Raw genomic sequence first — 11,263 nt, 5'->3', positions numbered from 1 at the left:
GTGTGTGACCAGTTAACATCTTTAGGATATGTTGGTTTGGTTGTTTTTGTTTTTTCAAGGCCTCATTTCTGATGTGACCAGTCCAGTTATTGTTAAACACAAACAGAAACTGGGAACAAATACAAGTGTAATGAAAGATTGTTTTGAGAACCCTTATAGAAACTTTTCAGTTCATTCAGCTATCAGATGAACAGGTTGGTGAGCAATAAATCACACACTTTTTGAGTGACAGTTTAATATCTTTTATTTGGGATGGTATTTAATCAGGCAAGAGCAAAAAGATGTCATAGAACATTACATTTAATTGAGACATCAAATGATTAATAATGGGTGAAATTAGGAGGTCCTTGCTGGGTTTCTGATTCAGTACTCTGCTTTAATGGAAGTTTGCCTGAATAAACATCAAGTAACAACTGATTCTGAACCTCAGAATGTGACCCAGTAATTCTTACCACTTATGTTGTGCTCTAAACTTTCAGAGCTCTTCCATGGGTCAAATCTTGAACACAAAAGGGCTATTGAAGTGAGCATGATTTGGTCAATTAACCTGTTAAATCTTTGCGTGCAAGGCAGTCAGAGGCCCACTGTGGCTTTGGAGAGGGGATACTCAAATCCAGCAGTTTACAATATGTTGAGAATCCCACAGAAGCTTTATCCAAGTAGGGGCCTTCTCAGACTCCTGCTCCTCATGGAATAATAGCTCACATTGTACATTTTCAATTGGAAAAACGTATTAACACGTCTGCTGTGCCAGCTGGAGGGAACAGAATCATAATGGTTTATGATAGATCACATATATTTCTTGTGTCCATACCGTTTGTGAAAGACTTTTTCCCCTCAAGTTGAAACCACAATGACAAGGGCTCTTTTTATAATGCACCATTCCTGCAGACTGGAGCAATGTTGAGGCCTAATTAAAGGCCTAAGTCACCAAAGTTGATTAGAATGCAAACTAGGACTAATTTCTTGCAGGACCCATTAAAGGCAGCCAAGATTGCAGTGGGGAGAAAAAAAGGCTGAAAAGATGTTATATTCAGATGACAAAAATAAAGGAGTACACTAAAGCCAAGAATCCCACAGACAGGAGACGAAGGGTCAAAGTGACAAAGGCAATAGGAAGCAGAAATCAGAGGCAGGGATACTATTGCTGGATTTCATTTACACTGAAGGCTTCTCTGAGGTGGCTTACCAGAGTAAGCTGAGCAGGGTTTGGTCAGAGTCTTGCTCAATGTCAGCTGATCCTGCTTTCATGGAGGCAAGAGTGCCAGACTGCTTTTGCAGATCACTTACGTTACTCAGTATGGAGCTGGGGTGATGCTGACCGAGGTTTCTTCCCACACCAGGTGTAGAGATGGTGTACACACACCTTTTGTTTAAATTGCAAGTAGCAGGCTTAAATATTTCTCCATCAAAACTCAGTGTGGCATGAATTGGTTTGTTTTTAATAACCCTTTTATCTCATTCCTTTGTTGTGGTTAATAGCAATTACCAAGCTGCTTTCCCCTTCACCCAAAGCTTTCCACGTGTTGATGGCAGAGCCACGTATGAATTCCTAGCATCATCCCCACAGCCAGCTGTGTCATCACAGTGGCGCAGCCATTTGACTTGCTGTGGTTGTTAGTTTGATGGATTACAATCAGGATTTTGATCTCAGAGCAGCTTTGCAACAGCAATGAATGCTGAGCATGACAAACGATATCTCCCTGAACCCACATTTGACTAAAGCCAGCATTTCACCTTACCTGACCGGTGTAGCTTTCTATCTTGTTAATCAGAATGCTTTGATAAGGAGATTGTAGCCAGTTTTTGGTATCCCTGGAACAAGTAACAGAGCTGCCTTTTGCTGTACCTTGAGATTTTCTTTTTTATTACTGTACCTTGGATTTTATTCTGAGTCTGGTGTTTGCTCCCTTCATGTAGCCATTTTAGAAGAAATATGTCTAGCCTTGTCTTTTTGTCCATCACCTTTTGTTGTTTGGGGCTTTGCTTCTGGAAATGCAGCTGTTCCTTTACATCATTTAGCTGAAATTAACTGCTGCTTCCTAGCCTGTTTCATTACAGCTCAATACTTCTGGGACCTGAGGTTTGATATTGCACATAGTCCACTTCACAATCTTGAGTTTACAGCTGTTACTGAAACACAAATACCAACCAGACATTTGGTGAGGTCCACTTCATCATCCACTGATGTCTGCAGCAGACATGTACCTTTTATTTCTCATGGGTAAGGCAAAACGTTGAGAATTCTGATGCAGATTGAAGTGCTATCAAATCTACAAAGCTCTGGAAATCTCATAGGTGGCAAGGGTTAATGCTTTAAATACTGAAGTATTATATATACAGCAGAAAATAACAATGAGGTTCTCCCATTTTCTCTGTGGGCATTACACACCATTTTGGGAGCTCATTTAGGCATGCCTCCTCTTCTTCAACCTGCCGTTTTTAACAAAATGAGATGGTGTGGATATGATTGGCAAAGTTGACACACTTTCTCAGGTACATACAAACTTCCTCTCCCTTAGGAAAGTGACCTCCCCTTCTGCTTGATCTGTACAGTCTAATTTCACAAGGTGTAGGAGACAGAGGAGAGGAGAGTGCTTTGAAACTCAGCTCAGCAGCTACAGCATTTATTTGTTCACATGGTATATTCTCTTCTGTGGCTCTTGAAGATCTTTGCGACAAGTTCGCACAGATGGTACATTAGTTATTATTTTTTTGTTGTTAATTCAGACTTTTCAATTGTGGAGCTCTACCATTCAGCTCATGGTTTGTAGGGATCCAGGTGATCTGAACTGTGCCTGCAAGGCAGTATCAGTTGTGACTTTAACACCACTGCTGCAGCTACTAACTGTTGGATGTGACGTGGGAGATATGAGAAAGTATGTGTGTGTGGGTTGCACATAAATTTTTCACTATTTTTTCAGGTTAGAGTTCAAGTGGAGTAATTTTTTCAATAATAAACAATGATGCAGACTGAAAAACAGCTTTTTTTTTTTTTTTTTTTTAAACATAAACCCTGTTGTTCTACTTCAAAGGGTTTATTTAAAGCTGGGAATCAAATGGCATAACTGTTGCAATCTGCAGCTTACCGCTATCACCTTTCTGCTTTCTTTGCCTCTGTTCATGCATGGAAATTAACTCTTACTTTGCTGCAGACCAAACAGAACTTCTATCAGGTTTGTCACATAATGGGAGGAACAACTAAGTATTTTGTTTTTTTGTGGTCAGCTCAACAGGGTAAACATTGCATGTCCACTCCTTCCAGGTGTTCAAGGCCACGTTGGATGAGGCCTTGAGCAACCTGGTCTAGTGAAGGTTGTCCATGCCCATGGCAAGGGGGTTGGAATTCAATGATCTTCAAAGCCCCTTCCAACCCAAACCATTCTATTAAACTATAAATCTATGCATTCAGTGATGTGACAAGGTTTACAAGAGGGTACAGGTTGTTCAGGGAACTGTGTCCTCCAAGGCCTGCATAAACAAACTACACTATTGTGTGGAGAAAATCCTCTGGTGTTTCATGGTATTCACTCATGCTGAAACTCTTCTCTGGAAGAGTAAGACCTGCTGCATTTTGCTTCCTCTGCATCCTCTTTTCTCATCCCTCCCTCCCAGCTGTTTCCAGCCTATTTGTGCCAGAGTTGTTTCACTGAGCCTTGCTCACCTGACTTCTTTACCTTGTCCTAGTTGTTAATACCCAAGAATGGTGAGAGAACTTGTATCAGTAGTTTTACTCATGCAGCTTTGGTGACTGAGATTGGCATATGAATTTTTTAACGTGGGAGGGAGTCCTTATCTGACCTGTGCAGAGCCAGATATAGAGCCTGAGTGAGCTAGGTAGCGGTCATACTCCTCCTGCTATTGGTCTGGAGCAATTTCTCCCACTGCTCTTTATTCTTTAGGCATGAACTGTTCACAAAGCATCAGGGTAAATCAGAAGATGCAAGCCTGATGTCCTAGTAGCCACCTCCCGCACCAGCTGTCATGTTCATAGAATCATAGAATTGTCAGGGTTGTAAGGGAACTCAAGGATCATCTAGTTCCAACCCCACTGCCATGATCTGGGACACCTCATATTAGATCATATTGCTCAGAGCCACATCCAGCCAGGCCTTAAAAACATCCAGGGATGGAGCTTCCACCATCATTCTGGGCAACCTGTTCCAGTGTCTTACCACCCTCATGGTGAAGAACTATTTCCTCATCCAATTTGAATCTCCCCACTTCTAGTTTTGCTCCATTCCCCCTAATCCTATCACTGCCTGACACCCTAAAAAGTCCCTCATCAGCTTCCTTGTAGGCCCCCTTCAGATACTGGAAGGCCACAATTAGGGCTTCTCAGAGCCTTTTCTCCAAACTGAACAACACCACCTCTCTCTGTCTCCATAGGAGAGGAGCTCCAGCCCTCTGATAACCCTTGTGGCCCTTCTCTGGACACATTCCAGCATGTCCAGATCCTTCCTGTAACAAGGGCTCCAGAACTGGATGCAGTATTCCAGGTGGGGTCTCACCAGAGTGGAGTAGAGTGGGAGAATCACCTCCCTTGACCTGCTGGCTATGCTTCTCTTGTTGCAGCCCAGGATGTGATTGGCTTTCTGGGCTGCAAGTGCACACTGGTGGTGGCTCCTGTTGAGCTTCTCATCCACCAGCACCCCCAGGTCCTTTTCTTCAGGACTGCTCTGAAGCCAGTCACTGCCCAGCCTATATCAGTGCTTGGGATTGCCCTGACCCAGATGCAGAACACATTAGTGGCATATTAATCTGCTGGGTATGCAGATCAGAAGTATAATGATGGCTGGCAAGTTTCGTGGTCCTGACTAGTTCCTTGGTGCACTCCACTTACTGTTTTATGCACTTTCCTGATGAACCTGCTGTCATTTCACTGTACCATGCTCTTTCTTGTCAGACATAGGTGTCCTGTGGGCAGCAGCAACACGCTGCTGATCCCTGTGCTTGTGTGTGAGCAACAAAAGAAGATGTGGGTAGTTATTTGGCACATTTTCCCCCAGTAAATGCTTTATCTGAGTTTTGTTTGATTCTTTTTATGCATGTTGCAATTCAAACAGCAGAATCAGCCTCTTAATGTTCAGTTTGCCTCAGGAAAGGTCAGGCTTTTGTTCCACCTTTCCTTTTCATTAAATTTCTTATCAGATTGAGCTTTTGGGAAACAATGCAAAATCTGTCCTCAAACATTAGCTTCTGTTAAGATTCTGAATTTGGAAGTCAACTGGCAGCTCTGCTGAGGGAGAGTGAGGCAGAACAAAATGGGCTTTGCCTTGCTGTCATGGTAATGGCAACTGTGTGAGTTAACTCCTTACACATACTTTAGGGAGAAATGCTGTGGTATGGAATTAAAGAAAATACTGTTATTCACCACTTTTTGAAGTCAGCCTAAGGATTTTAATTAATAAAGTATTATAGTCATAAAATGAGTCATAATTGAGACCTGTTCATTACATTCTAAAAGATTTTGGGACCACACCAACAGAACTAGTGCCTGAATTCTGCTACATGCAACAGGGCACTTGTAGAAAGGATCACCCCAAACTCATTGGGGTTTTTATAGTGTGTGTATATATATATATTCCTCTTTCTGTTTTGTCTTCTGTTCTTTTAATGTCAACTCTGACTTCTAGCCCATGAGCTAGAAGTCCTTTCTGGTCTTTGAATGTAGCAAGCAGTGCCTATGTTTTACACTGAGTAACTGTACCTAGACAGATTTTGGTCTTGTTTTAGCCAGAGAGCTGTGTTAAGCAGATTTAATGTTAAGGGACCCTTTACAACCACTCCTCAAAGGTAGGGTCCTTCTAAGGGTCTGCATCTAGTCCTTGGTTCTCACACAGTCTTCCTGTACAGCCAAATGTGAAGCACTTTTTGAGCTGGGACTCTCTCCATTACATTGAGGTGCTGCTTTCCTGGTGCACAGAGGCATGGGGACACTTCCCTTTTGCTTTTGAGGAATTTGGGCTCAATCACATTGAGCTTCACTTGAGTCTTTCCAGAGAAACGGATTCTGTGTTTGGCATCTTTCCAAATTCAACCTTAAGTTACCTTGGTGCTTTCTGAATCACACTGCCAGCATGTTTTCTGTTATGATCATTGTACTTTTAAAGCACACTGCTGATTGATCAAACCTCATTACCCTTTGGTTTTCTGATACCTTTTAGTTTCTTCTGTCCTTAACTGTTTTGTTTTTGTTTTCACTCTAACTCTCTGTAACATGTAGCATGCTGTGTAACAACAATAAAGCTGAAATCTTTGCATTTATTGCTTGGTTTTTTTCCAACTTGATTCTGTGTTCCTGCCTGTTGGACAGCCCTGCCTTCAAATACTGCCAGACACATCACTGTAGCAGCAACAGTAACCTCAACTGCCTAACTCCTGACTCCAGCAGTTAAATCACAATTTTAATGTGCCACTTCCATTCTTTACAATAGTTTCCAGACAAGTTTCATGTTGAATTCCAAATTTTGGAGCCACATTTCAAAGCACTGAATATCTTTGCTCTTCTCTTGTTTCCTTCCAGCTAGGATTACTCTGTGCAGATGACTTCTTTTGATGTGGAGGAGACCATAGTAACTTCCATGTGCAGAGCCAGCCCTTGAGTGATGTCCCTGTTACACACGATGCCAAAGTAAGTGTCAGTTAAACGCCTGTATAGCTTGAAATGGCAGTGGGATGTTCTACCAGATTCAGTGTGTAAGGGAAATTCTCTTGATTTGTGTGGTTAGGAAATGATACAATGCTTTTTACCTCAACGCTATTGTTGGAATTGAGCCTGGATTACTAGTAGCAGAAAGTAAATTGCCATCTATACACTCACTCGGCCCCTGTGGAAAAAACACTTTAAACTATTTGAAATTATTCCTGTTAGCAGAAAGGAGAAGAGGACAAGGGCTGAAGTACTGCTTTGTATGCTGCCTAAGACAGAGCCCTTATGTAGAAACTGGAATTGCCACTCTTGTTGTGGAACTACTTTTTATTATTATTTTCCTTTTTGCAGGGGGGATGGGGAGGGGGTGGGGGAGGGTAGAAAGGATTGTAAATAGTTTCTGCTATAAACCATCTTGCACTGCAAAACTTGGAAACAGATCTACATCTTTTAGATGTCAAGTTTTTTCATCTGCATCTGTCCTTAGCTCCCACATGAGATTAATCAGGCATGAGGACTGAATCCACTTAAGAGAAGTGGGACAAGATTTAAGAGATAAAAAGTCACAAAATGGAGCACAAATTAAAGATTCTCACAGAGCTGCAGCATCCTGGGCTGCATCAAGAAGAGTGAGGTTAGCAGGTCAAGAGGCGAATCTGATGCTTTATTCTGCTCTTCTGAAACCCCACCTTAAATAATGTATCCAGTTCTGGTGTCCCCAGCATAAGAGGGACTTGGAACCAGAGGAGGCCACAAAGATGATCAGAGGGCTGGAGAACCTCCCATATGGGGACAGGCTGCAAGAGTTGGGGCTGTTCAGCCTGGAGAAGAAAAGGCTCCAGGGAGAGATTAGAGCAGCCTTCCAAGACCTGAAGGGGGCCTACAAGAAAGCTGCTAACTAAAGGAAGTGCCTCTTCAGCTGTTGTTCATCAAGGTGATCATTAACACAGCTCCAAAATCCTGGCGCAAGCCTCTTCCATCCAACCATGGCCCTTTTTGGGGGTTGGCTGGTGTGACTGAGCACTGTCTTTGTATCTTTCCCCACTGTTTTGGATACCCCTCTAGGAGCAGGGAGGCTGTGGTCTGAAACAATCCCATGTATGTGTGTAGAATAATTTCTGTAGAATAATTTATCTTCCTATGCTTTTCTACTTATTGAATCAAGAACTTGTGCAAAACAGACTTAAGATGGGAGGACCCAAGATATCACGCCACATCTATTCATACACTGCTAGAGCCAAGAATCTGCTGCCACGCAGAGTGCCTCTCTTTGGAGTCCTGGGAGCTGAAATGAGGAAGGGGACGAGACTGCTCACTCTGCATGTGGCTTGAACAAGAATAGGTGCCAAAGTCAGAGTCAGAATCCCAGGACCTGATATATCATGGTGTATTGTTAGCTATGTTTGTTTCGGGGGCCTTAGGTAATTTTTCTTCTAGGTTTTTGTCTCTCTGTTTAATTATCCTTTACATTACGGATTTCCTGACTTAATCTGAATGTGCATAAATCTCCAGCATAGATTTATCATCTCTATAGAAAGTGCTTTCAGAGTAGTTGTGCAGTTTCCCAGAAAAGGGACACTGTCGGAAAACAGAGCTTTCAGATTCAACAATAAGCCTACTATTATGCTGATTTTTGCCAGGCTTTCCCTCACTTCTTTCCCATTTACTAGAAGAAGCTCAAAGCTTCTTTTTGTTTGTTTTCAAACTTCATTCTTAAGTGTTTACCACCCTGCTCAAGTCCCCTCACTCTGAAACTTAAGGCATGACAAGACATTGTTGCATTGCTTCTGGAGTCAGAAATCACTCAGGTTCTTTTTTCAGCTGTGTGTTTCTGTGGGGGTTTTAACCAGCATGTTTGTCAGTCTTAAAGGAAAAAAAAATATATAATCAAATCATTCTTAGAATATTGTGCTTTGCCTGTCCCAGATATTTGAGGACACAGTATTTAAAATGAAATGTGAATTCTCAGAGCAGCAGTTGAAATGATTGTTGACATAAACAAGCTTATCACAAAGCAGATTTTTGTTTCTGTACTATATAGTCTGCAAGCTTATGGCCATTTAATCCAATTCAGGCCTTGTCTGAGCAAATATAAAGGCCATTAACTTCTGTGTGTGTGTTATGAGTTATCCTTTCTGAATGTGACCTGTAGCTCTGAGAGCCAGAATCACAGAACATTAGAGGTTGGAAGAGAGCTCCAGAGCTCATTGAGTCCAACCACCCTGCCAAATGCAGGATCACTTAGGGTAGTCTGCACAGGAATGCATCCAAGTGGGTTTTGAATGTCTCCAGAGAAGGAGACTCCACAACCTCTCCGGGCAGCCTCTTCCAGCACTCCATCACCCTCACTGTAAAGTAGTTTCTCTTCATGGTGAGGTGAAATCTTCTCAGTTCAGGTTTGTGTCCCTTGTTCCTTGTCTTATTACTGCACACCACCAAAAAAAGATTGGCCCCTTTCCACTTGACACCCACCCCTCAGATATTTATAGACATTGATCAGATCGCCTCTCAAGTTTTCTCTTCTCCAGACTAAACAACCCCATGTTTCTCAGTCTCTCTTTATAGAGGAGATACTCAAATGCCCTAATCATCCTTGTGGCTCTCCATTGGACTCTCTCTGGCAGATCCCTGTCTCTCTTGAACTGGGGAGCCCAAAACTGGACACAGTATTCCAGGTGTGGTCTCACAGCCAAAGACACTGTCTTCCTTCAGTTTGTTTGGTTGGTTTTTTTTTTGCTTGGGGTCACACATGCAAATGAAGGGGGTTTCCATTTAGGAAAAAAACTTCTGAATGCTAAAAACAGCTTTCTGCTGATCACCCCCAGAAACCCAGCCTCTCTAGGATTTTTTGGCCCACTGTGACTTACTGTCAGAATTTTTTGCAGTTATTGTGAATCTTCTTTTTCCTCTTTCCGTGTTGGTACTCTGTATAATGTTCTTTATGACAACACAGTTCCCTTGAAAGGCCTTTCCCTCGTCTTTGCTTGGCAGTTCTCTCCTACTCCAAGCACGTAAACATCTATCACCTGAAGACATATCCCTGCTAATCACTTCTGGTGCCTCTCTTTGAACTTCTTTTCATTAGCATTGCAGGTTTTAACTGCGGTTAACAGAAGTCTGGATAAAATGTTATTATCAGCCCTTCTTCTGGCTTAAAAGAGCTGTGTTACATTTATGCCCCAGATTAGCAACTGCTATGCAACATGAGCTACGTAATTTGCTGTTTTCCATATCTTCACCCTCAGATCTGTTGCCAGACCACTGTGACTGTACCAGTTTATCTCCAGATTTCTGTGTTGAATCAATTTCCCTCTGTTGAGAGCCAGAAACAGTTTTGTGCCAGGGGAATTTCAGCTGATTTAATTTGTTGCCAATTAACAAACTTTTGTTCACTGGTTCTGGTGTTGAAACCAACAAACAAACACAGACTTAGAGACAAACAAATACATGCTTAAAAGAGAGACACTTCAGCTCCCTTCCAGATGCCTTCTCCTCCTGGAGACTTAGGTCTCCACATGGCTCCTGGTCCCTTTGATGAGGCAAGGGACCTCACCAAATAGCAGGATGTGAAGCTTTGTAGCTAGTGCATGGGACAGGACTTAGAAGACCTGTGTCTCATTTCTGCAGCTGGGAAGCTCTCCGCACCATATCTGTCTGTGATGCTGTCTCTTCTCTCTCAGCCAGGAAAAATGGAAGGGACCTGCTTCATGGAGTTGGAGCAGATTACCAAGAAGCATTCCAAGAGGAATTGGAATGGTGGTATTGCTAATATAATGAAGCTTAGGAATCTGTCCATCTTGTGGGAGCAGTAGGTGTTTGAAGAAGCAAGGAAATAAAACAACTATGTAGTGATATATTTGATTACCTTTGTGTACCTTCCCTAGCACTGCTGGTAATCAAGTGGCATAAAATACCAACCCGTATTGTGTGTGGCAGTGTGTTCTTCCCCTTCAGAAACAACGAACTCACAAAGGTTGTGTTGTGACACCCCCTCTGGATTACTGCAGGTCATTATCTGATGTTAGAGCATGACATGTCAGTTTTCAAGGTCCTTTTCATGACAGGTCAGCAGCTGCCAGAGCTTCAGTACCAACTAGCCCTCAGTTAGAAAATCTTTAAAGGAAAGAGGGGGTGGTGGTGATGTCTTTAGTCCAGGTCATTTCAGTGCTTTGGTCTGCAGGGAAGTTTCACACACTGAGCAGAATAATAGATCACAGTGCCAGGATGGAGCCAGAGAGGCTGCAAGAGAGAAAGAAATCATTATGGCAGTTTTACTGACAAAGTTACTACGTTGTACAGTTACACCTGGAGCTTCTTGCAATCATTGTCATGTACACTGAGGCTTCGAAATTTCTTCCTTCTTTTGCAGATGGGAAAGTGAGGCCTAGACAAATTTTCTGTGGTCACATCAGAAACATGACCACAGTTGTATGGAAATTCCACACAGTTCATGGAAATACCATGAACTGAGGACTTAATGCAAAATCCAAAGGGCGTGCTCTGACCAGGATTTCTCACTTCCAATGTAGCCCTAAGGTTCCAGCTGGGATGTTTAATTATTGTTGATTAACATTTCACCTTTATCAATGAATAACTTTGACAGAGGAACCG

The sequence above is a fragment of the Dryobates pubescens genome, chromosome 2 (genome assembly GCF_014839835.1).
Source record: "Dryobates pubescens isolate bDryPub1 chromosome 2, bDryPub1.pri, whole genome shotgun sequence".
In the NCBI taxonomy this organism is placed as follows: Eukaryota; Metazoa; Chordata; class Aves; order Piciformes; family Picidae; genus Dryobates; species Dryobates pubescens.
Note: the sequence above shows the minus strand (reverse complement) of the source record.